This window comes from Prionailurus bengalensis, chromosome A1 (assembly GCF_016509475.1).
Source record: "Prionailurus bengalensis isolate Pbe53 chromosome A1, Fcat_Pben_1.1_paternal_pri, whole genome shotgun sequence".
Taxonomy (NCBI): Eukaryota; Metazoa; Chordata; class Mammalia; order Carnivora; family Felidae; genus Prionailurus; species Prionailurus bengalensis.
Window position 1 is genome coordinate 139733574 of NC_057343.1, and position 23389 is coordinate 139756962.

At 44.3% G+C, this 23389-nt stretch overlaps 1 pseudogene; it reads left to right on the forward strand.

Moving 5' to 3' along the window:
• The first annotated feature begins 385 nt into the window (after nucleotides 1-385).
• LOC122479769 lies at nucleotides 386-897 on the forward strand (annotated as a pseudogene).
• Nucleotides 898-23389: the final 22492 nt, after the last annotated feature.

Consider the following 23389-nt stretch of genomic DNA (forward strand, 5'->3'; position numbering starts at 1 on the left):
AAGAGTATTAAATGAAGGCCCCCAGGGAACAAAAACAGGGGTGCCATCAAAGACAAAGAGACAAGTCAGACAAACATAAAACCAGCACAAGTATGAATAGAAAAGGTGAGGCTTTAGAAGTCAGAGCCATGGGAGAAGGTCAGAGAACATACCTGAAGTCCCTCTGCTGTCGAATCCCGTTCTTCAGATCTCTACATTTCCCTCCACCTCACTGCTAACGCTTCTGCGACATGGGCCAGTAAAGTGCCGAAACTTAATGAGGTTTGAGTTTAGAAAAATCGTTGGTGTGAATGAGGACAGACTTGGTTTTAACATATGTAGTCTCTCTGTCCTTAGCTTTCTCATCAAACATATCCATTCACCCTAACATATCGAAAGCCCAGGGCAGCACTTGCGCAGGGGACTCGAAGCTGAGGTGGCCGAGCTGTCAGGAGGGGCCTGAGTGGGCGCTTCGAGGACCCAAGATTGTCCAAAGCCACAGGGGAAATGGTGGAACATTCACCACCACCATTGCCAGAAAGAGCGATGTATGGCTTTGCTCTTTTCTTAAGCTCCCAATGTGGCTTCATACTATATCTTCTATGAGCTTTTATTTCTGAATCTTGGCTAAACTCCTTAGGCTTAACCTACTGGCCTCAAAAGTATTGGGCGTTTGCATTGTCCATCTACCTCCTCACTACTATAGTAATCGGTTACGTACTCTTGTTGGGAATAAACATGATGAGTACCTCTCAGCTCAACTCCACCCATGCCATCACCGATAACTAGGCTAAAAATCAACAGCAGAAGAAATACGAAGAAGAGGCCATCCCAACATTAAGAGATATTCCTATTAGTGAAGTAAGCCAAAAATTCTTTCTTGCAGTCAAAGAACTTTGCACCAAAACGAAATTGTAGGTAGACTAACAACAAGCATTTATTATAAAAGTTTTTGATGTAATGATTTTGACCATAATGATTTTGAATATCTCTCTTATTAAAACGCGATATCGGGGCGCCTGGGTGGCGCAGTCGGTTAAGCGTCCGACTTCAGCCAGGTCACGATCTCGCAGTCTGTGAGTTCGAGCCCCGCGTCAGGCTCTGGGCTGATGGCTCAGAGCCTGGAGCCTGTTTCCGATTCTGTGTCTCCCTCTCCCTCTGCCCCTCCCCCGTTCATGCTCTGTCTCTCTCTGTCCCAAAAATAAATAAACGTTGAAAAAAAAAATTTTTTTAATAAATAAATAAATAAAACGTGATATCGATATCGAAATGTAAAAAAAATAAGTTGAACCTCTCTTAGATTAAGTTCCATGATGATCGTTCAAGGCTCAGCTTGTCCCCTTCTGAGGAGCCAACCTGCCCTCTCGCCCATAGGGACTTCTCTCTCCTCTAAAACACTTACCTTCTGCCCGCCTCACGGAGGGGAGCCCTGTCATCCTCACCTCAGTAAAAAGCAACTCTTACCGCGAACTGCTCAAGCTGAGACCCCAACATCCTTGGTTTGTCATTTCTTGCCCACGGTTACATCAGTCTGTCAGCAAGCCATGCCAACCACACCTTCAAAACATATCCCAGTGTGCACCCTTCCCCCATCCCGTGCCGTTCCCACCACCAACACTCTCTGGGACTCCTGCAGTGGCCTCGCAGCCAGCCTCCCTGCCTCCACTTGGATGTTCCTCTGCTATTTCTCCACACAGCAGCCAGAGTGAGATTTTCAAAATAAATCGGGCCGTATCATTCTTCCGCTTCACCACATCTAAACTTAAATCTAAAACTTCCTACCCGAGGCTACAAGGCTGTATCTGATCTGGTGCTCCCATACGCCCATGGCAACCTCTCTGACTTATCTGCCTCCTCCTATATATACCCTGCAGGTAAATGGACCTTCTTTGTGTTTCTCCAGTCACTAGGCTTGTTCCGTCCTTGGGGCACTGAACTTGCTGGTCTCTTCACCTAGACACTTCTGGTCCCAGATCGTCCCAGGGTTAACTCTTCTGTGATTCAGACCTCAGTTTCGCTGTTCCCTCCTCAGAAAATCAACACTTTCTCTTTGTCTATACCACCAATCCAAAATAGCTGATGAAACACTTTCGGATCCATCGCCATTTAATTTCTGTCATAGTACTTATGACTAGGTTGCTCTTGATTGCTGGCTTGTTTACATAATTGCCAACCACATCTTCCATACCTGCATAATTAGAATGTAGGCTTCATTATATACCCTATGCCACACTATTTCCCCAGTGCCTAGGAAAGCGCTCTGTAAATATTTACTGGATACATTCATGTAGTACGATGTAAGTTTTCCTAACTAGGAAATGGTGCTACTAATACATAAAGGCTAGTGTGTTTCAGAGGAGAAAGAAAGCAGTGTGCAATGGCTGTGTCACGGGGGCCACATGGAGGTGAGACAAGCTGAGCCATGCAGCGGGAGTAGAAGCTGAGCAGTGAGAGGGAACAGGTCATGCATATCTGGCCAGGGATACGGCACAAGGACAATGTCCTCAATACACAGTAAGAAGCAGTAAGGTCTGGACACAAACCTAGGCAGCCCAACTCCAAATACTCCAAGCTCCAACTCCTGGTAAGCTGAGGAATTCTGTATTCATTCAGACCTGAGATGATGACCTACACAAAAGTGAGGCTGGCATGGAAATTGAGTGGAAATGAAAAGGAGGGAAAATGAGAGGGATGTTATAGAGAAGAGGGGAAGAGGCAGCAAGTTATTTTACTATAATTAAACAGAGCAGAAATAAGTTAGAAGTAGCAGAAAGAATCAGAGATGAATTTGAAAATGAAAAATAAACTTTAAAAACTGGAGAAAATGTGGGGCGCCTGGGTGGCGCAGTCGGTTAGGCGTCCGACTTCAGCCAGGTCACGATCTCGCCGTCCGTGAGTTCGAGCCCCGCGTCGGGCTCTGGGCTGATGGCTCGGAGCCTGGAGCCTGTTTCCGATTCTGTGTCTCCCTCTCTCTCTGCCCCTCCCCCGTTCATGCTCTGTCTCTCTCTGTCCCAAAAATGAATAAAAAACATTGAAAAAAATTTTTAAAAAAAACTGGAGAAAATGGTAGTGCTATTGATTGTAAAGAGGGAGATCCAGATTATGTGGGAAGGTGGGTCAGATTTTAATGGAGTTGAGGCTGAGAAGGAGGCAGGGGCTTCTAATAGAAGTATCTAGGAAGCCATGGGAAATGTGGACTGATGTCTGGTGACATGACAGCCAGAGAAATGTGTCCCTGAGTCATCTAAACAGGAATCACAGGCGATGTTGTGATATATTCCAAGAGAGGGGAAGACTGAAGAGACTGTCCCTATGTCCCTCTGTTCAGCTGCTGCCTTCCAGTTTCAGGAAGGGGAGACCTGCCCCAAGGTAGAGGTGGAGGTGGATCCCAAGCATCCTCCCAGAACCACAGAGCAGCATGTTAGAGCACTAGGGAATTGGAGAGTCTATGACGTGGGAAAATATGATCCAGGTGCTGGTGCCCAAAGCAGGCAGGGCACATGTATCAGGAAGTTGAAAAGGTAGAAACCATTGGAGACTCATTGAGGAGGGAATGAGATTTTGGTCCAGAAATGGGGACAGATAGAAGAAGGGAGGGAAGCCAAGGGGGATATACATTATTTATGGTAAAAGACCCGGGGGGGTAGAGTCCAGTGGCCAAAGGATAAAGTGGCCAGATGTGACCAGAGTGTCCTGTGTTTCAAGGAGGTCAAGAAGAATAAAGTCTAAGAAAAGGTAATCAGGCTTTCCAATCGGTGAATTTACATTGACTATTTGGGAACAATTTCAGTCGAGTGTTGGGACAGAAACCAGATCACTTGGGTTTATGGGTAGGAAATAGAAATCCCAGATGCACAGAATTGGCTCAAGAGGAAGAATTGCAATAACTTTTTTTTTTTTAATACTCTTCTTTAGTGGATGAAGTCATGAGCTCAAAGAGAAGAAATGGAAGTGGGGGGTCAGAGGAACAGAGAAACGTTGGCATAGGTGCTATGAAGACAGTGTAGACGATAAACTTTCCGGTGTGGTGGTTATTCAAAAAGTGAAAAATGCTGAATGCGGTCATTTGTTCACTCAGTAAATACTTTCTGGGCATTGTCTTAGGCAAAGAGATAAGACCATGAATAAGACAGTAGCCCATGCCCTTAAGTAGCTTGCGGTGGTGGGTGGTCAGGGCAGCCATGATCATGCTCACGATTGCTCTTGTGTAAGACTTCATATTTGGAAAAGTACTTTAACATTCCCTGATTTCATTCAAACCAGACATGGTTCCTTTGAGGTCAATGTAGGGAAATTCACTTTGCAAAAAAAGTCAAACTAAGGCTGAGACATTAGAAGGCATGTTAAAGGCTCCAGAGCTAGTTACTAGGAATGTAAAAATGACAGCTCTTGTTTCTGGACTTAGAAACGACAAACAGAGGACTGGATGGACAGAAATACCTATTTTGGGCATCTCTTTTCTGCACTCTCTCCTCCCTCCCCTCTTTAAGTCAGATGAAATCTTCTTATATCTAATTTCTCCATCTGGGCTTAGCTCCAGCTTTGAAATGCAATTCAAGTCTAATACTCAACATTGGATTTGCATGTGGCCAAAGATAGCAGCCATGGTTTTTATTTTTTTATTAAAGTTTACTTATTTCTTTTGAGAGAGAGAGAGAGAGAAAGAAATTGGAGGAGGGGCAGAAAGAGAGGGAGAGAGAGAATCTCAAACAGGATCCACACTGTCAGTGCAGAGCCTGAGGCAGGACTTGAACTCACAGACTGGGAGAACATGACCTGAGTCAAAATCAAGAGTCAGATGCTCAATGGACGGAGCCACTCAGGCACTCCACTAGCCATCAGTTTTTAGATGAACAATGCGTAGTAGACAATTTTAGGTACATTAACTCGAATCCTCAAGAATCCAGCCATCCCCTAGGATTTCCTTGTTCCTTGACCTCTAGTGAACTTGGCTTGAACCTCAATTCTAAAAACCATGGAAGTTCCAAGCCCTTCCCTCAATTTCCATGAATTCCCAGAGCATTAGTCTAATCTTTTACCGGGTTTACATCCACATGTGCTATCTCCTCTTTGATCCCAAACGGAAATCCAGCCCCATTCACGTGTTTCTAGAACCAATCTGGAGAGTTTAATCAAATTTATAGACTTGCTAGGGGGCAAGAAAAGGGCTTGAGGAAAATGTCTAACTGAACAATATAGAGCCCTCCACCATCACTCTCTCCGCTCTCTCCTCCATTCCCTTTCCCTTTTTCCTTATAAGCAAAGTCAAATCCTCCTCGTATTGCCTGCAATTGAGTGTATTAATCACATCGGGTGTCTTGAGCTTGCCCTTAGGGGTCTTACCCTCGCCCCGGTATTCCTTCCAGACAAATATAGTGTTCTCTACAAGAGAAGCTAAGGCAAATAAAATGTCTACATCTGGTGACATCTGTAATAACCCTCTGAAACACACGATATTATTTTCATTTTGTAGAAGAAGAACCTGATGTACAATAAATCCAAAGCCTCTGCCCACATTTTCGTAGTTGGTAAGTAGTAAGTCCAGATTGCAGCTGAGATCTGACTTTGAAGTCCATGTGTTTTGCAAGACACCGTGATCTGGAGGTTATCTCAGGAGGGTCTAGATGAAGGACCAAATCTTGAAGAAAGGGAAATGGGGAAAGGCCATTTTCTTCCATATTCAGGAAGAAAGTGTCAAGCAGAAAATCATGCCTGCAGAAGAATTTCCCTGCGCATACTCCAGTGAGAATAATGCCTAGAACACCCAAATTATTATTTGAGTCTGCTACAGATCTGTCTGTAACTTTAAAATCTGACAGAGGAGTTTATCTTGATGTGATGTTTATCCCAAGCACCCGAAGTACTCAGACCTTAACATTATCCACTTTAGAAAATTGCAGTGTGACAACATGGATGGACCTTGAGGACATTATGCTAAGCGAGATGTCAGATGGAGAATGACAAATATCGCATATCACTTATATGTGGAATCTTAAAAAAAAAAAAACCAACTTGTAATAACAGAGTAAAATTATGGTTACCAGGGGATGGAGGGTGGCGGGACGGGACAGATGCCGATCAAGGGTACAAATTTGCAATGTGCTAGAGATCTAATGTACAATATAGTGAATGCAGACAACAACGATGTATTGTAATCATCAAACTTGCTTAAGAAACTGTCTTAATTAGGGGCGCCTGGGTGGCGCAGTCGGTTAAGCGTCCGACTTCAGCCAGGTCACGATCTCGCGGTTCATGAGTTCGAGCCCCGCATCAGGCTCTGGGCTGATGGCTCCGAGCCTGGAGCCTGTTTCCGATTCTGTCTCCCTCTCTCTCTGCCCCTCCCCCGTTCATGCTCTGTCTCTCTCTGTCCCAAAAAAAATAAATAAACGTTGAAAAAAAGACTTTAAAAAAAAAAAAAAAAAAAGAAACTGTCTTAATTATTCGAACCACTGAGATGATACTTATGTGACCTGAGAGTCGCTTATAATTGCTTTAGTGGCAACCATGCTGTAATATACAAATGTATCCGATCAGCATGTTGTGCACTTTAAGTTTACACGATGTGATACATCAAATATATTTCAATTATAGAAAAAAAGGAAAGAAAATTACCGCGGAGACTAACCCCAAGAAAAATGAAGTCATGACTGAGAAAGCATCATTTAAAAGATCCAGAGGCTGACCATACTGGATTTAACATGGGGAATGAATCACCTTGCCTCAGGACTCTCTTCCTACTGATGCCGTGAACCTAATTGTTTATGAGCATCGGCCTCACCTAACTGATGTGTTTGCAATACGTTGCCTGGCAGAATAGAGCCCAGAAATTAGGTCTATACAAATAGGGTGAGCTATTGCATCTGACTTCTTGGTTTAACAAAAATTGTAGAAACACATCCTAAGGGGATTCCCCCTTCTCATCACCCCGTACGCTTTACAAAAGATCTATCATCATCACCACTGTTTAACAGAGTCCGTGCGTGGGCTGGGCACTATCCATCCACCTAAGGATGAGGAAAAGCAGGGCTGTTACCTTCACAGAACTTCTAATGTAGTGGGAAAGATTTTGTTTTTAAAAATCACAGAAATAGGGGCGCCTGGGTGGCGCAGTCGGTTAAGCGTCCGACTTCAGCCAGGTCACGATCTCGCGGTCCGTGAGTTCGAGCCCCGCGTCAGGCTCTGGGCTGATGGCTCAGAGCCTGGAGCCTGTTTCCGATTCTGTGTCTCCCTCTCTCTCTGCCCCTCCCCCGTTCATGCTCTGTCTCTCTCTGTCCCAAAAATAAATAAACGTTGAAAAAAAAATTAAAAAAATAATCACAGAAATAAATGTATAATTGCACTAGCAAATTCTAAATACTTTCATTGATTTATTTGATTCTCATAACCCTAAAAAGTAGGAAGTATTACCTTCATCTTATGGAAGAGTAAATTGGGGTTCAGAGAGATTAAGTGATCAGTGTAAGGTTACATGGAATTGCTATTTGATCTACATCAGTCCAAGTTCAAAGCTATCCCTCTGCATTCTTGAAACACTAAAAAAAGAAGGACCTCACTTGAGCGTTTTGACATTGAATCATGACACATTAGGTCATGTTACTCTGGGGTTTTTTTAAGTTTTTATTTTAATTTCCGTTAGCTAACATACAGTGTTATATTAGTTTCACATGCACAATATAGTGATTCAGCACTTCCATACATCACCCAGTGATCATCACAAGTGCCCTCCTTAGTCCCCATTGCCTGTTTAACCCAACCCCTCCCCCCAGTAACGATCAGTTCTCTATAATTAAGAGTCTATTTCTTGATTCCTCTCGCTCTCTCGCTCTCTCTTTCTCTCTCTCTTTCTCTCTCTCTCTTTCTCTCTCTCCCTCTCTCCCTCTCTTTCTCTCTCTGTTAAGTAATTTCTACACCCAACATGGGTCTTGAACTCATAACCCCAAGATCAAGAGTTGCATGTTCCAATGACTGATCCAGATAGCCACCCCTATTTTGTTTCTTAAATTCCACATGTGAGCAGTATACTCTCTAGCTCCATGAAGAAAATGTGGTACAGGGACGCCTGGGTGGCTCAGTCGGTTAAGCATCTGACTTGGGCTCAGGTCATGATCTCATGGTCTGTGAGTTCGAAGCCAGCGTTGGGCTCTGTGCTGACAGCTCAGAACCTGAACCGGCTTCGAATTCTGTGTCTCCCTCTCTCTCTGCTCCTCCCCTGCTCATGCTTGCATGCTCTCTCTCTCTCTCCTTCAAAAATAAGTAAAAACATTTAAAAAAAATTTTTTTAAAGAAAATGTGGTACATATATACAGTAGAATATTACTCAGCCATGAAAAAGAATGAAATCTTGCCATTTGCAGGCCATGTTACTCTGTTAAAGTGATAATATGAGGCAGGGGGGATGATTACCTCTTGAGTTTTGTGGAACCTTCCTGGGGACATCCTTACAGTTTCGGCTGTCACATTCCACGAGATTATGGATATGAACAACTCCTTGGATTTTTCTTATCCTGAGCTCTCAGAGATGATGTTAGCACCTGACTGGCTCAGTCAGCAGAGCACGCAACTCTTGATCTTGGGGTTATCGGTTTGAGACCCACATTCAGTGCAGAGATTACTTAAAAATAAAATCTTTTCTTAAAAAGGGGAGTGGGATGCTTTTAGAACCTACTTTTGATTATTTCCTTGTTTGTTCATCATGTGATTGTTATCCTAGTTTATTTGATTATTTAGTAATTGTCCTTGATTATTCTCAACCAGAAAATGACCAAAATTCTTAGCATGATAGGTCCCTATGACCTCACCCCTTTCATTCCCTCTCTAGCTCCCAAGCTGGAGCATACCACTCTTTTTAAGATCCTGTCTTCTCATTTAATTGCTTTAGAAACTTTCTTTTGTCCCGCATAATACCTGCATAAACATATTGCAGGTATTTCCTCCTTTGCAATCTCACCTTTGTTAAAGCTCTTAAGGTGTTTGTGCCTCGGCAGGTGAACCCTGAGTTTCTCTAGGTAAGAACCATGTCATATCCATCAAGACAATTCTAGCGGCTAAGAACAGGCACACAGTATGACCTTGATAAATGCTCGGTGGATGCAAGTATGGATGAGTAAATGTGTGACTGAACATCCCGTAACTCAGGGCTCTAGCAGTCCAGGAGAGACATAATTTCCAATTCCTCACAAGCCGTTTCATTTAAGTAGCTCAATAACTAGCCTCACAGACTATCAGCTCTGGAAGGTTCCTGAAATAACCTCTTCCAACACTTGTATTTTATAGATGAGGAGCGGGGTTTTGCAGAGAAGACTTGCCCAAGGTCATGTCTTCATTACTCTCCACCTGCCCCACAGTCACTCTTGGTTGCAGGGGCTTCATTCTTCTTTTGAGCTCAAATGCAATCCCAAGACTTTTTTTTTTTTTTTTAATTAAAATTAATGGCTGATCTACAAAGGAGCCTGTTAGTGTCACAATTACCCAGGGACCTTGAGAGACACTCTGGCGGGTGGAAGGGGGCAGAGGCAATGAGGTCATCCGGTGTCTGTATTTATCAATAGGGATCTTAGTTCCTTCCTTCCATGAGGACTCTCTGCATTTAATGGGGAATTTTAAAAGCTTGTGGTTTGCAATAAGATCCATCACTGTGGCTTCAGTCAGGTCTATTGTTCCTTGCTGCTCACTACACGTACAAAGTGGGACTCAAACAAATGTGGGTTGATATTGAATAAATATACATATGGCATCGGTAACCTACAATTAGCTCAATCATAGATAGTGCAACTAATACTCAACCGTGAGTTGTAGCCAAGAACCTGGCAGTCTCACCCCTAAAATTATGATAGCGTTGAATTCTTTACCAAGAGGTTTTACCTTTAAAGAAACATGCAAAAAATGTAATTCTCCTGCTTATCGCTCAAGAAGCACCCAGACCTCACTGGCCTGCCCGTGGTTCTTTGTTTGTCGGCTCTTCCCTTTGGAAAGCAACACCACATTTTGTTTATCCATGCACGTCAGTAGACATTTGGGTTGTTTCCCCTCTTTGGCTGTGGTGAATAGCACTCCTTAGGAGCTCAGGTATATCAGGTAGGTCCCTTCTGAAGAGCTGGGCAGGAAGTCCCAACCAACTCCCACTTATTTTTACTGGCCACCCTTAACTGCAAGGGAGATTGGTGAGCACATTTTGTCTGAACTTTCCTCCAAGATAGTTTATCTGGAGGCTAAAGGACTGTATCCCCAGAAAGCCCATTCCTATAGAAGATGGACGTGTTCAGGCCTGAACTTATATTTTTCTGAGCATTTTCACGTATCTACCCTCTCATCTCCAGAGCTACATTTGCAATGACCTGTTTAACATCCCCCCTCGGAAAGTCGCTGGCATTTTAACTCAACAGATCAGAAAAGGTAATTACCCTCTAACTCCTCCCCACCCACCAAATAGCTCTTCCTCATTTCAAGTCAAATAGGCTTTCTTTAAGTAACCTTAAAGTATCAGGTACAAATATGATCATTCGTATTGTGAAGCTCCAAAAAAGAGATATGGGTGAGAATACTTTTCAAAAGTATTTGTCCGTGGACCCCTTTTTTTCTTTTAGGGGACGCTTCTTGGGATAAGTGTGCTGAGCAATGTATTCTGGGAAATACCAATCAAGTGTGGGAACTCATAAACGTCAAGGCTCTCTTACCTTTGGTGCTTTTCGAGTCACCTCGACTCTGTCTCCCAAAGTCTCTCATCTCTGCTTTCCTTCCCTTCTCTCCTGCTAAATTAGTTAATCAAGGTGGTCATTAGACTGAAGTGGTCCTAATAGCTTAGCAGCCACCAACATCAACAAACCAAAACTGAAGCCTGTAAAGCCTCAAGGTTACTCAGTGGGAACCTAAGGACAACCAATCACAAATGGCCACCTAGGCTTTTCCAAGTAGGGCAAACGTTTGAGCTATAGCTAATCAATAACTTCGTTGTTTTGCATTCGCCTCTGGTCTATGAGAGTCTCTTTGTGCTCTGGTCAGAACAGCGCCCTTAACCCCTTCTGTTTCCTGCTGCCCTCTTCAAATCAATCTTTAAAAAAAATTTTTTAATGTTTATTTCTTTTTGGCAGAGAGAGAGAGAGAGAGAGAGACCAAGCATGAGTGGGGGAGGGGCAGAGAGTGAGGGAGACACAGAAGCAGGCTCCAGGCTCCGAGCTGTCAGCACAGAGCCCAATGCGGGGCTTGAACTCACGGACCGCGAGATCATGACGTGAGCCGAAGTCGGACACTCAACCGCCTGAGCCGCCGAGGCACCCCTAGATCAATTTCTGTTCAAACAAGCTCTTAAAAGTTTTAATGTACCTCAGTTTATCTTTTAGCACTGCCTTTCATTTCTAAGGCTACCAGACCACCTTTCCCAATGTGACTTGTCTCCCTGACTTAGGGCATTTGCCTTGTTCGTTCGTTCCACACCAGTGGTTGTGCTGGGCACTAGGGACGCAACAGTGAATAAAGGAGCCATGGTCCCTGTCTTCTTCACGGATCATGTTGCTTATGGTCCAAAAGGCATGGAGAGACAGGCCTACATCAAGTAATCACACAACAAGAGGAAAAGGACAACTGTGAGGGGCACTGCAGAGAAGAACATGATGCTATGTGGCTCTCTGGGAAAGTCCCTAAGGAGAGATGTTTGAGCCTAGAGCTCCTGGCTGCTTGGGAACTCATTAGGCAAATGGAAGGAAGAGTTTATCAGGGAGAGCTGGGGCAGGAGGAAGTCTCGTGAGGACAGGACCTGCAGGTCACAGTGAACGGCAGTGAGGGAGATGAGCCAAAGGGGGCAAAAGAGACGGTTGGGGGGTGGGGGACAGGGGGGCCTTGAAGGCCTTGTTAAGAATTTGTACCTTTAGCCTTCAAGCCGAGGGGTGATTTATCGTTGTGTCTGTTTTTGAAAAGCTGGTTTCATGTGCTGTGTGGATTGACATGGGACTGTAGAGAGGCAAAGGTGGATGCACAAAGACCAGATAGAAGTCCCTGCAAGCAGCCACACAGATGATGGTGGTGGTGATGGCGGTGGCTTGGGCCGGATGGCCATGGAGAAATGTTGACAGATTCGATGGTATTTCAGAGGGTGGGTCAACAGGACATTGGTTTGTATTGGATGAGGCTACCTGGGGGTAGATCTTTCTTCCCTGAGGACAAAAATCTGTGTCTCCAGTATTTCTTGCTTCCCTGAGCCTGACTACAGACCCTGCATTTAGTAGGAGAGGGCCAGCAGGTTTGCTGAACTGATTGGCTTTGGATATTTGCATAAAAGAGCAAAGGTTTGAGGAAAGCCAGTCTAACAGGTGCAATTGTGATGCAGAAAGGAAGGGACAAATCCCACCCTCCTTTACCTTCCCAGAGTGAGTTAATAGGATTGCAGGGAGGAACACGCCTGGGCCCAGCGTGGGAACTCAAAAGGCAACTGTAACTCTCCCCTGTCTCTACCTGAGGGCACAGGCACAGAACCTTTCCGTGGCCGAAATGGAACTGTATAATCAACACTGTCCTCATGCACTGGAGAGCTGGACGGGCCTCTGTCGAGCCATGTGGCTCTACCAGGAAGAGAAAGCTTTGAAGGCCTGTTCCAAATTAACATTTTGCAGCGAAAAGCCCTTGCTGGGCCACCTCAATTAACTCGATGAATTGGTGCTCTTAGATGTGAGTGGCTGTGCCTGCAAATTGGAAAAAATTACCAAACCCAAAACACAGTGATCCAAAGAGGTTTTAGATTCGTTGTAGTTCAAAACGCTCAACGTGAGACCGCCAGACAATATTCGTCGTGATCCACAACTCTTGAGAAGACTGGGAGTAAAGGATCATCTCACCACAGTCATAAACAGAGTGACATTCTGTCAGAGATGCTGAAGAAAGTTCCAGACTCACAGGTCAAGGATTGCCATTTTTTTCAATGCTAAAGCAATTATATGCCAGAAACTGAGGGCACCTTGTCCTCAGTGGTCCCCTTCTTCGCTCTAAGGAGGCCTGGTGTTTTCCCCAAATCTTTGTCCCTGACCCCACACCATAATTACAGCTAACCTGACAGTTTTCCAGAGTTCAATGGCTCTCGCCTCAGTGACAGACTTAGAAATAGAAAAGTATTTTCTCGGAAACACAACAATGTTACCAACATCTATGATGCTCTGTAAGTGATTAGATAATACAAGAATGGGGGTGGTTTGGGGAAATTACAAAATGGTAACTGCTTGTGGGATAACAACCAGGAGGAAAAGAGAACGCCTGAGGGGAATTGCTAAATCAGAGCTTTTTTTTTTTTTTTCCTTTAGCTGTTGCCCTGCATTTCCGTTAGTGGCTGCCTGGGGCTGAGAAGGCCACAGGCCTAATTATACCTGTGGACACCACACCACATAATAGAAGCATTAACATGGTGCCCAGTGACCTGCCTGAGAGCCCCTTCCCACCAGCCAGAAGGTTCTCAAACCAATCAAATGCAAAAGGTCATGAAATTTGGATGACATTAAAGAATTATTGTTAGGATTTTTTAGGTGTGATAATGATATTGCGGTTACGTTTAAGAAAGAGAGGAAGAGTCCATAGCTCTCAGAGATAAGGTTCGAAGTAGTTACCAGTGAAAAAATATGACGCCTGGGATCTTGGTCAAGAAAGTCCTGTTGGGGGCAGGGGAAAGGGTGGAGAATTAAGGAAGCACACTCAGGCTTGAATTGATAATTGCTGATGCCTCGTGATGGGAGGATGGGGCCAGTAGACAATGCTCTCTTTATGCGTGTATGTTTTTGGAACTTTCCATGATAAAAGTTTCAAAACACCACAAGCATTTTCTCTTTGTTGGTTTTTTTTTTTTTTTTTTCAGAGACCCCTAAGAAAGCCAAGCTCTTGATAGCAAGAAACCCTTTTCTCGAAGCCAAGAAATCAATATAAACATGCGAGTGTTATCACATGTTCTTTGTGCTTCTCACACATGAAACATTGAACTCTTTGCCTACAGAGGAAGGGAAAGCTAGGAAGGAGGTTGAGACCCTCTCTTCACTCCATAAAACCATGAGTCACATCAACCCATTTTCCTCACCTCTAGTCACATGTGCCCATGACCTGCCAGATGTTAGCCAACTGATTAGTTTCAGAAGAATTTTTAAAATTCTACTATTGTCATCATCAGGCACAAGGCCCTGTGGGTAATATACTCTAAACAGGAACAAAACGGAGATCTGGTTATAAATTCTGTGTTCAGGGGTGCCTGGATGGCTCAGTCGGTTAAGCGGCCAACGTTGGCTCAGGTCATGATCTCATGGTTGAATAGGCTGCTATTCTGTCAGCACCGAGCCTGCTTTGGACTCTCTGTCTCCCTCTCTCTCTGTCCCTCCCCTGCTCATGCTCTGCCTCTCTCTCAAAAACAAGTAAACAATAAGAAATTTTTTAAATAAATTCTGTGTTCAAACATAGCTTCTCCTCAGAGGCCATGTCCATAATGTCCCTTCAAAACTTCCCATTTGGGGCGTAAGGACTTCTCTGCCCAGGAATCTGGCTTTTGAGGTTCCGCTTTGATAGCTCATTTCTCAGCTGCTTTTGACTCCCTCCATTCATGGCAAGAAGCTAAGATCGTTCTTGGGGAATTTTCCTCCCACCCTCTGGTTTCTTCTTCTTGTGCAGAGAACACGGGGTAACATCCTTTAGAGCCTCCTGCTATAGCTCCTATTCAAGGAGGGCACTCGTCCCCTGTTGACTCTGGTGTTCCCAACCATCAAACCAAGCAAGATCACAAAGTATCCATGTCATAACTTCTGTGAGCCCGGAACTATCTTAAGTCCTGAAATAGAAGAATGAGAGAGACAGAGACAAAGAGAGGGGGGAGGGAGAGAGGAAAGGAAGGAGGGAGAAAGGGAGGGAGGAAGGAAGGAAGGAAGGAAGGAAGGAAGGAGAGAAGGGAGGGGAGGAGAGGAGGGAGGGAGAAGAAAGGGAGGGAAGGAAGGAGGGAGGGAAAGGGGAAAAGAGAGAACAAAGGGAAGGGGAGGAGGGAGAAAAGGAAGGAAAGAGCGAAAGAAAGAAAAGCAATGACTTCCTGATTAACTATCTTCCATGACTTTCAGACATGAGACTATGTTTCTCCAGAACATACTCTCCTTGGATTGACTGATGGAGAACTTCAAGAGAGAAAGAATGGAGACTGAGTTTCAAAGTTTGTCTTTTCTTTTTCTCTTTTCATCTTCAATCGCCTTGGGTTCAGAAGGCTATTTCTATAAGCTGCATCATCTGGACCTGGACCATCTGGTGGAGGCAGCATCCATGCTTGATGATTCAATTTGCTCAGTGGGTGACTAGATAGTCTTAAAAGCCCTCTGTGTCAGCACAGGTCATTTGTCTATATCAGACGCAGAAGGAAGCCCTTCAGCCTCCCCGAATCACCCTAGAATGCTCTCCCAGATGGACTGGATGCTGTGATTTGTCATGAGAAATTGAACATTACCTGGTAAAGTTCTTCCTGAACAATGGGTCCAGATGTCAGTTTGAAAAATATCCCTTGTGCTTGTTTCTTTCTAAAGCGTGTGGTTAAAAGAACTTGTCATGATTTATTTGTTGGTTGGGGGCATGGCAGAGTAGAGGGAAGGGGCAAAAATTATAGGACAATTTAAAACATAACCGATTTTGTTTGGCACTCCTTGGTGGGAACTTGAAATCAAATACAGTAGCAGAGTCATCTGTCAAGGGCAACTTGCTCTGATGTCCAAGAGAACCTCCTTAAAAACCCATAAGTCATCAATGTAAGGAATACATGACATTTTTGTTCTTTCTGTTCTTCATGTCTTGGGGATAGAAGAGGCAAGGAATGGTACCTTGGATTGTAAATCGTGGCAAATGGCTGTTAAATCTGAGACGAGGTGCATAGGTCGCTCACGTGTTCAGCATTGTTCATTTCCAGCTCTCTCTCCTCCCAGCCCTCACCTCCCAGACCACTCACCCCATAGGCTTGTTTTCACCTTCATTTATCTTGGTAAAGATGAGTTAATGGAACATTGTTACGGCTTAAAAGAATTGCAAAGAAATGGTCAACTGAAAGATTAAATGTGGCCCTGCCCCCCCACCCCCACCTTTTTGGTTTCGTGATAAAACTAAGTCATAAATGAGAGAGAAGGAAAGGAATTAAATCAGACCAGCACATTTTTGGTCTCATACGGAAAAAAAAATACATAATTTCTGTGAACGTGACTTGACATAGGCGTCTGTTAGGGAGATCTTTAATAACTCAATAGCTCAGCTAAGAAGATGAACTCCAGCCTATGTCTATTCCCTGAACCTAGAAGAAGTCAGGATTATAAAAGCTTAGCTAGGTTATAGAAGGGAAATTGCAAAGTTGCTTTATTTTGTAAGACACCAACCTAAATGTGGGCTTGAGTCCTATTTAGAGAAGAGTGTGTGTGGGAGTTTGTGTGTGTGTGTGTGTGTGTGTGTGTGTGTGTTTGCATGTTAGGGGAACGTATAGACTGTGGTATAAGGAGTTGGATCACCCGGGGTGCCTGGGGTGGCTCAGTGAGTGAAGTGTCCGACTTCAGCTCAAGTCATGATCTCAGAGTTCAAGCCCTGCATCAGGCTCTGTGCTGACAGCTCAGAGCCTGGAGCCTGCTTTGGATTCTGTGTCTCCCTCTCTCTCTGCACCTCCCCCATTCGCGCACACTCTCTCTCTCTCTCAAAAATAAAATAAACATTAAAAAAATTTTTAAAAAGAAGTTGGATCACTCTTGGGGCACCTGGGTGGCTCAGATAGTTAAGCACCCAACTCTTGGCATCGACTCAGGTTGTGACCTCTCAGGCTCAGGCTCTACACAGAGCATGGAATCTGCTTGGGATTCTCTCTCCCTCTCTCTCTGCCCCTCTCACACTCGTTCTGTATCTCAAAAATAAATAAATAAATAAAATAAAATAAAAAAGGAAGTTGGATCACCCTGGCCAGGCCCTGGCCTTTTCCACTATGTGTAGCCAGAGCCCTTCTACCTGGATGCAAAGTTTCCATGCAGTTCTGGAAAGTGTGCTCCCAGAGGCTGTCAGCTCTGGCTACCTGGGTCCCTGCTGCACTCAGTCCTGGACCCAGTGAAGCCTGGAATCCAGGAGGAGCTGTGGCTGGGTGCAGGAGCACACTCTTTCTGCAGTGTCAGAGGGCACAGAGCTATTACACCTCCCCAGGGGCACAGTGAGGGTCAGGCTAACTCTATCTGAAAACCTGTTTTCGCAGAGGGGGAAAAAAGTTATTTTAGTCCAGACACTGACACATTGATTTACATCAGTTCTGGCAGGAAACTGGCAGGAGAGTAAGTTTTTACAAATGAACAGTGGATGCTGTGGCCCTTAAAATGGCCTATAGCCATCCGTCATTCACAGCCTCTGCGTCTAAATGTGGCGTCTCCAGGGGCAGGAACCTTGCAGAGATTTCGTTTTTACATGTGATTATTCAGGTTCTCTGAGAATGGCAAGAGGTCAAAGGGAGTCAAAATGGTGGGTGGAAAGGAATGGAAATAAATTCAAAACACACATGAAACCAGAGCACGAGCTGGCGGATGAACGCTGGGTCGCCCTCCGAGTCCAGGGCATAGAATCACAGTGGCCAGCGGCCCTCCCGGGAGCACAGCAGCCAGCAGCCCCACTGATGGCCTAGTCTTCTCCTCAAGACCAGGAAGACTCCAGTCATGGAGTCTTCTATGCTTGAGGTCAAGGAGAAAAGCACAGTCGTCTAAAATGTATTCTTCCTCCCCTCCTTTGCTCTGGATGCTCTCCATGTCCTATTTAACAAGATCCCAAGAGGTTAGCCAGAAATCCAAAATTCTGGTCTCTTCATTTAGGGATAAATGTAACAGTCAAGATGACCAGACTTCACATGTCAACCTCTTAGAACCTTTTGTCCTCATCAGGGAAAACAAAATAATAGCAGATGCTTACTTGGTAAGCATAATTGTTGCCAAGAGAGTTGGACTGGAGGAATATTTTATCAAGATATTATAGCGCATGAAGCAGGGGGTGGCTCAGTTGGTTGAGCATCCGACTCTTAATTTTAGCTCAGGTCATGATCTCACGGTTGGTGAGTTCAAGCCCCATGTCAGGCTCTGTGCTGACCGTGTGGAGTCTGCTTGGGATCCTCTGTTTCTGCCCTTACCCCACTTACGTGCTCTCTCTGTCTCCGTCTTTCTCTCTCTCTCTCTCAAAATAAATAAACTTAAAAAAAAAAAGGGATATTATAGCTCAAAAAAAAAAAATCACCTTTTTTCTCCAAAGGAATTCATCTGCTACTTGGACCAGAATTAGTCTCTCCTTTCCTTGAGTTTATAGCATGGAGACCTTCAGGTTTTCCTAGGGTTAATACACCCCAGATCATCATGCTAAAGAAAGAGTCGGGGATTTGGGGCAGATATTCTATGCGGGCAAAAAAATTCTCTCTCAGAAGACCAAGTGAGGCAAGAGTGTACAGGAGTATAATTATGATCATCGTTAAGAGTTCATGAGCGTTAAGGAGGGCACTTGCTGGGATGAGCACTGGCTGTTGCATGTAAGTGATGAATCACTGAATTCCACTCCTGAAACGAATACTACACTGTATGTTAACTAACTTGAATTTAAAACAAACAAACAAACAAAAACCAGTTCACACTCTGAGTGTAAATCCAGATTTCTCTCTGTTATGTAATGATCCCTCTATTTAAAAAGATGGATGGGGCTGAGCCTGAGTGGCTCAGTCAGTTGAGAACCCAACTCTTGATTTCGGCTCAGGTCATGATCCCAGGGTTGTGGGATGGAGCCCTGCGTCAGGCTCTGTGCTGAGTCTGGAGCCTGTTAAGAATTCTCCCTCTTTCTCTGTCTCTGTCACTGTCTCTCTCCCTCTTCCTGTGCCCCTTTCTGCCACTCACCCACGCTCTCTTTCTCTCTAAAAACAAAAAAAACCAAAATGCCCTGACCTACGATATTATCCAAAATGTTCTTATCAGAATTACAAATAAGTTCAGGAGTCAATTGGAAAGGAGAGGAGGAGGGACATTCCTTAGCATAGGATTCCTTTCTTCCTAGAGAGGATGCTTGTGACCGTGTTGCCCACCGCTTGGCTGTTGCTCAGGAGACTTGGGTGTCATTCCCACTGGCATACAGGCCATTGAAAAGGTCCTCTCTCACATGTGGAATCTTAAAAAACAAACAAACAAACAAACCATAAACTGCACTCATAGATGTAGAGAACGGATCGGTAGTCGCCCATCTGGGGATGGGGAGAGAACAAAAGAGGTGAAGAGGGTCAAAAGGTACAAGCTTCCAGTTATTAAAATAAACAAGCCTTAGGGATGTAATCACAGCATGGTGCCCCTAGTTAATAAATCTCTATTGCAATTTTGAAAGTTGCTACGACAGTAGATCTTAAAAGTTCCCGTCGAGAGAATAAAGGAAGTTTGTAACTATGTGTGGTGTTGGATGTGGACTAAACTACACTTACCGTGATCATTTCACAATATGTACAAACATCGAATCCTTATGGTGCGCACCTGAAACTAATATAATGTTACGTGTCGATTATAACTTAATTTAAAAAGAAAAAAACAAAAACAAAACAAAACAAGGACCTGTGCTCTGAGTAGAGTCTCCATGCCTCCCAGGAGCCAGGAAGTACAGCCCTGCCTGCCATCACTTAGGCCTCATTGGCTCCCGGGAGGAATAACCCCTGACCTGGTCCCACCCCTGCCTTGGCCCCAGCCACCTCTGCCGACTCAGAACAGAGAGAGCAAAGCCCTCTCCAAGCTGTTCGTTTGGTAGCTCTGTTGTTGGGTGTCTTTACTGTTAAGGGTGTCCAAGCTCCTGTAACCCATATGCTCCTGGAATTGACTTTGAGTAGTGACCTATCCTTCAGGGGCGGATGAACACAAGTATAGCCGCAAAGGGGGTGCAGAAGCCAGAACGAAAGCCAGAATCTCTGGCATCAGAAACAAAATAAATAGACAGTCACCAGCCCAGCAAACATGTAACTTACTACTACCTTTCCCTTGGTCTCTTTATATCCTTCATATCCTTCTGTCCAAAAATTCCACTTCTAAATTTGGCATGCATTAGAATATTCACTGTAGCATTGTGGGTTTTTTCCCAAGTTTTTATTTAAATGCGCGTTAGCTAGCGTACGACGTGCTCTTAGTTTCAGGCGTAGAATTTAGTGATTCAACACTTCCAATACCACACCAGGTCCTTCTCAAAAGTGCCCTCCTTGGGGCGCCTGGGTGGCGTAGTCGGTTAAGCGTCCGACTTCAGCCAGGTCACGATCTCGCGGTCCGTGAGTTCGAGCCCCGCGTTGGGCTCTGGGCTGATGGCTCAGAGCCTGGAGCCTGTTTCCGATTCTGTGTCTCCCTCTCTCTCTGCCCCTCCCCCGTTCATGCTCTGTCTCTCTCTGTCCCAAAAATAAATAAACGTTGAAAAAAAATTTTTTTTGAAAAAAAAAAAAGTGCCCTCCTTAATCCCCATCATCTCTGTAACTCATTCCCCTACCCACCTTCCCTCCACTCACCATCAGTTTGTTTTCTGCAGTTAAGAGTCTGTTTCTTGGTTTGCCTCCCTTTTTTTTATCTTCCCCCTACGTTGATTTGTTTTGTTTCTTAAATTCCACATGAGTGAAATCGTATGGTGTTTGTCTTCTCTGACTTATTTCGCTTAGCATAATACCTTCTAGCTCCATCCGTGTCGTCGCGAATGGCAAGATGTAGTATTGTTTCTAATGTTTGAAAAATCGCAAGTAGTCTAATTACAATAAACTGTTATACACCCATATTTTAGAATACTATCCAGTAGTTTAAAAGAACAATGTAGATTTTCATGTAGTGACTTGGGACGATGTCTAAAACATATTAAGGGGGGGGGAGCAAGTTACTGAACAAATGTAACCCCATTTGTGTATGTACACACATATACCAAACGAAAACAAAGTGATTTTCCTATGGGAACATATAAATGTAACTGTGTAGAGAAAAAGGGGAAAAGCAGTCTGGTTCATTGGAGAGAGGGCAATGGCACAAATTGGCCAGAGGGTTTGATTTTCCTGTATTATTTGGGGGTTTTGCAAGAGTGTATTTACAACTAGAGTGTATTCGTGCATCATGGGTATATTTAAATATGAATTTATTTTAAGGGGTTATTAGGAAATTTAATGAAATATATAACCTCAATTGGCATATATATATATATGTATATATATATATATATATATACATATATATATATATATATATGGCCGCAATGTCATTTACATCATTTACCAGCCCTTTCAACAACAAAGGGACCATTTTGTTTGGCATAGGAGGGAAGCCCGAGGCAAAGAGTTAAGGGAATCCAAGGATCCCGTTCTGTTATGAAATCAGGTTTAACCATCTGGTCAAATTAAAGATAACCCATCACCTGTTGAGAGCCACAAATCATTGACTAAATTTGAACCTACCTACCACGCAGGCCAGGATTCATTTGCCAAGCCCAGCCGTGATTCAAGTCAAATCACCGCTCTGCCACTCACAGTGTCCTTGCTGAATAATTTTCCAGTGCTGTTATGTTTATAAAATGGAAGCGAGGAGCATAAGTCACATCTCGCACAGCAGGACAGCCAGGATGCAGTAGGGAAGATGAACAATTCACCTCAGGTTTTCATAAAATCTCAACCGTTCATTCCATATCCTGTCGTGGAATACAATAAAGGGTGATCGAAGCTGTAAACACAGAGCTAACTGCTGTTTGAGTATAACGTTTACACTGATGCGCTTATTTTTCGGTCATTCAGCTGCACACTCTCCTCTATTTTCAAAGGTAACGGTTCTCGGTAAATAAAATGTTAAAGAGACGTTCTGTATCGAGTGCATACTTAAGTTTGAAAGACACAAGCTTAAACCCTGCCACGTCTCCTCCAAAAAAAAGCAAACTGGTGAAGCGGCACCAGTTCTATGGTGAGTGGCCTTCCTTTGAGACTCATTTCCCCAGGATGTCGTCAAGGAAAATTTGAATAAATTCTAAGGCCATGACGGGCACGATTGCTTTTGTTATTTCCAAGGCATTTCACATCTATTGTTGTTGGTACAACAACCCTATGGAATAGACACGCAGATGCCAGCAGGTGATAGTGTTCCCATTGCACAGGTTCAGAAATTGTGACAGAAATTTCAGAGCGCAAGATCAGACAGCTGATCTGATCTACCGACGGGGCCTGGGCTAGAATTCAGGAATGTTGACTCCCAATCGAGGTCTTGGAAATTGCTAACGTAGAATATCAACTTCCTGATTGCAAAAGGATACGAACTCTCTAGAAATGACATGCCCGGTCATTTTAGTCAAGTCTGCTAGAAATGACCTCCCACTTACGATAGGCCTTCAGTGGCCCAGTCCCCCCCGCTCTGGGCCATATTGTTGCTTTACAGGCCAGACCTGTGCCGAAGCTTCCAGATGTTGCAAATATGTCATACAATCTCAAACAACCGTCGTAGCCCCTGATGTTTCCATCCAAATACTTTCAAGGTCCGAACACGTGGGCATCAGAAGCACATGTGAACATGGGTACCGCCTGCTTTATTTCAAGACCCATTTTGCCCACAGGGTCTTCAGCAAGCGTCAGAGTAAGCAGCAACGCCCCATATCGATTAGTCTTTCAAACTTCTCCGCCATGAGAACAGTCCACATCCCTGTTCCTAATGCTTATCCGAGTCTCCCTGACCTTAGAAATGACAGCTTCCTGGCTTTGGGGAGGACTACAGCTGTCTAATGACATCATCCTCCCCCTGTCGAGCAGGCGCTGCCCTCCCCTCGAGGAAGGATTGGCACAAATGACTTGAGGCTGTTATTCCAGGATCAATGACCTGAGCAGACGGGGTAAACTCCCCTAGAGAATTGGATTCAAGAGACTTGAAGCTTCCCAGGAACCTGAAAGAAATGGCATTTAGGTTTTCATGGCCCACTAGCGCTGGTTAAAAGGTCAGAAATAAAAGGTTATTGACCTGGGAGATTTTCTTGAGAGAAGGAGGGCAGAGTGACTGCAGCCCCCGGGGTCCCTCCAACTCAGGGATCAGAAAGGCACTTGCCGGTCGCTGACTGTGGAAAAAATTAAAGTAGGGAAACGATGGGAAAATGTACTCTACGTTTTATTTGATTTGTACTGAAGTAAGTTAGGAGGTGATGCTCCGCTTTCAGAAAGGCTATGCTAACTCTGGAATAGGTTGTGTTGGTTTGTCTTGGGTTTTAGGTTCAAATTCATATTCCTTTAATAATTTCCACATTGGGACCTCCTGAGGTCCACAGAGTTCGGTTCCTGATCTCCAAGTAAGGAAAGACTTGTATTTCTGGCCACTTCTCTATTATCTCCTAAGAAATTACCCCATTGACTTGCAACCAGGAAAACAGCAAACATAAAATTCTCCCTAGCTTTGATCAAGACAAAATGCCCGTCATCTGAAAC